Raw genomic sequence first — 6296 nt, 5'->3', positions numbered from 1 at the left:
CATGAACCCCAGGCTGAACAACGGACAACAGAATGACTGACCTGTTGTTTTGTTTGTTTGTTTGCTATCTTTAAAATTGTGTTCTGAGAGAGGAAGTGGACAGAGAACTGCTCCAGGTCATGAATTCAGGGAAGGACAGCCAAGTGTAGTTCTCCGACTGGGATCTTCTTTTGCTAACCTGATTGGCACAATTGAAATCTGAGGTCTGTGGATTACTTGATAGTATTTTGTCCATGGAAATTTCATGATTTTGTTCACTGTGTTGTGGTTTTGGAAGAAGATAACCTTGAGGGAAATAGAACCACAGAAAAGTGATTTTTTTTAATCTTTTTGAGACAGCGTCTCCCTGTAACCCTAGCTGGCCCAGGACTTGCTATGTAGATCAGGCTGGCTTTGATGTGTGTCTACATGAGAAAGAAAATAACAGGGATGTGCACATTTGAAGGAAGAAAGATAAATGTAAAATGTCAGCAGTTGTGAAATCTGGGTGAGGAAAACATGCATGGATTTTTTTTTGTACTTTTTTTGGTTTTTTTGCAATTATAGGTTTGAAATAATGTCACAGTAAGTTGTTTTAAGTGACTTCATGTTTTAAGGAGCAGGAAAAGTATAAACATAGCAGAGATGGCAAGAAAAAAAATCTTCAATTCTGCCAGGCTATGCTGACCAGAAGTTTGAAACTGTGTCGTCCTCTTCGATCCCTGCTGTCCTAGAGTGGTCTCCCTATTACTCAGATAAACACTGACCAAAACCAATTTGGGGAGGAAATGAGTTTACTTGGCTTACACTTCCACGGCACAGTTCATCACTGAGGGAAGGCTGGACAGGAACTCAAGGCAGGAAGGAGCCTGGAAGCAGGAACTGAAGCTGAGACTATGGAGAAATGCCACTTACTGACTTGCTTCCCCTGTCATGCTCAGATACCTTTATTGTACAGTCCAGGACCGCCTGCTCATGGATGGCACCGCCACAGCAGGCTGGGCCCTCCTCTGTCTATTAACCATTAAGAAAATGCTTCCCAGACATGGTCACAAGCTAATCCAATGGAGAAAATTCCTCAGTTGAGCTTCCCTCTTCCCAGATGACTCTAGTTTGTGTCAAGTGTCACACCCACTTCCCTAATAATTCCCACCTTCCCCTCAACCCCACTGCACCACCTTAAATCTACTAATTCTGGAAGCTTACAAATTTGAGTCCCAGCGTCCATTTGCTTCAAACAAACAATTCCTAAACATTTTGCAAGAATTCAAAGAGCTGTGTGAGAGAAAACCATGCTTTGACTGGAGTATCTACAGTGGTTTTCATTTCCTGACATCAACCTCATTTTTTATTTTCTGAGACAGGGTCTTCCTGTAGCCCCAGATGGCTGGGAACTCACTATGTAGACCAGGCTGGCCTCTACCTCACAGAGATCCACCAGCCTCAGCCTCCTGAGTTCTGGGATTAAAGGGGTGTACCACCATGCACTGCTAAACCTGACTTTTATAAACTTAAAAAATAATTATTTATTAATTATTTGTGTGTGTGTATGTGTGTGTGAGAGAGAGTAAATTGCCTGCATGAATGTAAGTGCACCCTGTCATGAAATGCCCACAGAGGACAGGAAAGGACATCAGATTCTCCTGGAACTGGAGTTATAGATGGTTGTTAGCCACCATGTGGATGCTGGGAATTGAACCCAGGTCCTCTGCAAGAGCAACCCGTGTTCTTAACTGCTAAGCCATCTCTCCAGCCTTTTAAAATAAATTTCATAATGCTGCTAATTACACTTTTTCTTAAGGAACAAGGGTGTGAGGACTTCAGAAAACATGAAGCTGTGGAGCTGGAGAGAGATAAGAGCACTTACCGCACAAGCCCTGAGTCTGAGTCCCCAGCACCCACGTAAAAGCCAAGTATGGCTGCACACAAGCCTGCAAGCCCAGGGCTGTGCAGGACAGAGACCGGAGGATCACCAGGGCATACTGGCTGCCAGCATAACTCCAGGTTCAGTGAGAGACTCTATCTCATGGGAATAGGTAGAGAGTTACAGTCACCTAACTTCTTACCCCGATGTATACACACATACAATATTTCAAGCTGTAGAACTTTACTCAAGTTATTACTCCTTCCTGAGCCTCTGGTTTTCTATCTGTAAATAGATAATAAAACTAAATTTTTAACATAGCCACGAGCTTTATTATCTAAGGCAGGAGGGTCACCATGAGTTTGAAGCCAGCCTGGACTACAATGTGAGACCCTGCCTTAAAAATAAAAGCATTTGAAATAATCTTTGGTATATAGAAAACACTCAGAAACTCATAACTATTAGGAGAAGGTGCCTGTCACTCATACTGGGAGGATTTTCTGCACAGAATCAAACAAGTGTTAACAGCGGGTCTGTCTGTTCTCAAGATTTTAATAACAAGACCCCGTGGCCACTGTTGTGTCAATTAGCTGTACCCATTGTACTCTATTGGGGGTGACATTTTTTTTATCCCTGTTGGAATATAGGGCTTTTTATGGTTTTTGTAGAATACATTCTTTTAACTTTGCAAACGTAAAAAGAAAGGAAAATATCTGTGTTCATTGGCTTGTCTTGGTTTTGGCAAGAATAGGAAAGGTAAATTCTAGCTTTGTGTTTACTTATCCTTAAAGGAGTCCCTAGAGGGTTAGAAAATGTGGCCAGGCATGATAGCTCACACCTGTAATCCCAATACTTGGGAGGCTCAGGCTGGAGGTTGACATTAAGCTCAAGGTCTACATAGTGAATTCTGGGATCTATAGCAAGACCCTGCATAAAAAAAAAAGAAGGGAGATGGGAGAGACCCTGTATGCTCCTTGTCCCTAGCGGGAAGGGAAAGGTACCAAGCCTTTTCTTGTGTGCTGCATATGTACCCACATGAGGTTTCCGTATGCAATGTCTAGGTTCATAGCCTCCCCTAAAGCCTAACTGAGGACCTCTCTCTGGTTAAGGAGGGATCTACTTCAAGCACCATCAAGTCCCCAATGCCTGGAACACAACAGAGGCCCAGGGTCAGTGTGTGGGTGCAGTGAATCAATTAATGCAGTACGGTCGAGCCGCTGCCTTGACTCCTCTTTCCAAACAGTTTCATCTCTTCCTACACTCAGAGCCTCTCCATCACGTTCAGGCCCCTTTCCCCCCGCAGCACCCCCAATATTTTCCTTTGTCTTCATCTCTGATTCAGTGGTTTCCACTCTGATTGGTGCAATAAAGTACAAATAGACTTTGCTCCCGCAGTCATTAGTTTTCTGAATTTCTCTGTGGCGCCCCTCTTCTGGGAAGCTCAGAAATTGATCAGTGTGAACACACATCTCCCCTGAACCTAGTAAGGAGTCTTTTATCACGCCAACAGAAAACTTTCCATTTTGAAAAGAAATGGACAGAGGTTCTCTAAGGTGTTGTAAATTCTTGAGAATGTTGCCGTGTATGTGCCTGCATCTGTGTGTGTGTTGGTGGGATATAAATTATTTTAAAGGAGTTCATTTTGAGAAATATCAGATTTTAATTATTATGATCTTCTGTTTGGGTAAAAGGCAGCACCCTGCTGCTAATGTCTTCCAAAATGAGCAAGCCATTAGCTGGATGCTACTAGCTCGGGAGTATGAGCTAAAGCGATCAGAATTAAAATTGTCAGTATTTAATTAAAATATGCTGTGACTCCTATTGTATTCAGAGAATGTGTGGTTGACGCATTCAGACAGACAAATCATCCTCATCAATTAATAATTAGAAGAATGCGCTAGATGCAGAGCTTTGCATTGGACAATTGGAGCAAAATGTCACTGGAAAGACCTAACCAGACCTGTGGTGGATCAACCACACGTCACCAAGACACCTGTCATGATCGGCAAAGCAGAATGCTTAAGACATCACTGGTTGGGCTGAGGATTAGGCAGGAGCAACAAAGTATGCATCCCTGTCAGTCACTCGGCAAAGCACACAGAATGTGCTGTCACAGAATGCTCCCCGTATTTTGAAGCAGCTGGTGGGAGGTGAGGGGCAGTGGTCTGGTCTAGCCCAGTAAGTACCACGAAAATGTCGGGAAAGGATTGTACATTCCTTTGCGTTTACTTGGTTAAGGTCCAAATCATGTCATTTAAAGTGCTTAGAATCAGGCCTGATTAGAGTGGATCTAAAGTGAAGGGCTCTCTTGGGGCCGGAGAGATGGCTCAGCAGTTAAGGCCATTGACTGCTCTTGCAAAGGATCCGGGTTCGATTCCCAGCACCCACAACTCTCCATAACTTTAGTTTCAGGGAGTCCAATGCCCTCTTCTGACCTTCACAGTCATCACACAACACAGGTGCACTTATGTGCATGCAGGCAATACACTCATACACATAAAACAAAAATAAGTGTTTTAAAGTGAAGGGTCCTCCTGCACTCTGTTCAGAACTTTTTCCTCTTGCTGCCCATTATGACTCTGACATGATGTTGAAGACCATGAAGACAGTGAGGACAATGAACGAGCTGATCACAGAAACCCAGAAGGCCTGGAAATGAGCCTAGGCAGAGCCTCTGCCCCAAATCTGTGTTCTCATGTCTACAGTCTAAGAAAGTAGAGGCTGAGGTGATGTTCAGTCAGTCAAGTACCTGCTATACAAGCACTCTTGAGTTCAGATCCTCAGCCAGGCACAGTATCACATATGTACAACCCCAGCACTGGTAGGGGAGGTGGCATACGCAGATAGATCCCTAGAGCTCACTGGCAAGGCAGTCTTGCCAATTAGTGAACATCAGACTCTGTGAGAGACCATGTCACAAAAAATAAGGTAGAAAGCAATAGTGGCAGGAACCAATAGCAGCCTCTGGCCTCCACACACGTGTATGAGCACACGTGCACACACACAGCACAGGCACTCACCGACACACACAGAGAATATGGAAGTAGATTCCCTCCAGAGCTCATAATCACAGAATAAGGGAGATCAAGAGGGATTTACTAATTCAAGAAGGAGAAAAAGGAGAGAAATATCAACATCAATTACCTCCACCGTGCCAGGAGTCCTGTGCTGCCAACTTTGTTCAGTAGCGTACACCCCAGAAAAGAACTCAAGAAGGATCCGAATGGAATGTGCTCCCCCACAGCTTAGAAGGTGCACAGAGGAGAGAGAGGACAATCTGGTAAGAGATATGCACAGAGTTTTGGCGTGTCTACAGAAGACTGATCTTTTCTAGGGTCTATGGCCTCCCCAGTCGGAAAGTTAGCTCTCTGTTGCTGTGATAAACACCATGACCAAAAGCCACTTGAGGAGGAAAGGGTTTATTACATCCTACACTTCCAGGTCACAATCCATCATTGAGGGGAGTCAGGGCAGGAACCCAAGGCAGGGGCTTGAAGCAGAAGAATGATGCATACTGGCTTGCCCTCTGGCTCACTGCTTGGCTAACCTTTTTAAACATCCCAGGCCCCGCTTCACAGGGATAGCACCACTCGAAGGGGGCTGGGTCCTCCCCCATCTATCATCAACCAAGAATCTCTCACAGACATGGCCACAAGACAATCTGATTGAGACAGTTTGTCAATTGACGTTCCCTCCTCTCAGGTGACTTTAGGTTGAGTCAAGTTGACAATACAGACTAATCAGGACGGCCCCTCTAGAGGAGAGATTGTTAGAGGGTCTACCAAGAAGAAAGGGAACTCAGCAGGTGACATGGGGATAGAGGGAAAGGAGATCTAAGTCAGGCCTGCAAAGTGAGAAGCAGTGCATTGTGCAGAGCCTGGGACAAGAATCCAGAAAGGCTTTGAACAATATTCCATAGTCAGTTTTTTCATTGCTGTGACAAAATAACTTGGAAACCCAGCTTAAGAAGAAGAAAGGTTTGTTTAGTCTCATGGTTTCAGAGATTTCAATCTGTGGTGACTTGGCTCTGTTGCTTTGGGGCCTGTGGTGAAGCATCAAGACAGGGAGGACATGACAGAGCAAAGTGACTTACCTTACATCAGCTGAGAGACAAAAAGAGAGCACAGGGGCCGGAGTCTGATGTCATCTTCCAGGGCATGTGCCCGGTGACCCAACTTCCTCCCGCTAGGTCCCACCACCTCCTACTAGCACCACAGACTGGAGACCAAACCTTCAACACATGTGCCTTTGGGGGACTTAACTATAGCAGCATTCAATAACTAATGATAATAGCTGTCATACGGGGCTGACTCTTCACCAGGTGATGTGAGGCCAGAGCAGTAGATGGCTTTAAATGGGGACATCCTGAGATCAGACCTGCGTTTCTGAAGGTCCCCCTTGTAGCTATGGAACAAGTGAGCAAAAGGATCCAAGTTTAGAAGCAGAGGGAGAG

Source organism: Nannospalax galili, unplaced genomic scaffold (assembly GCF_000622305.1).
Source record: "Nannospalax galili isolate Female #2095 unplaced genomic scaffold, S.galili_v1.0 scaffold300, whole genome shotgun sequence".
In the NCBI taxonomy this organism is placed as follows: domain Eukaryota; kingdom Metazoa; phylum Chordata; class Mammalia; order Rodentia; family Spalacidae; genus Nannospalax; species Nannospalax galili.
Note: the sequence above shows the minus strand (reverse complement) of the source record.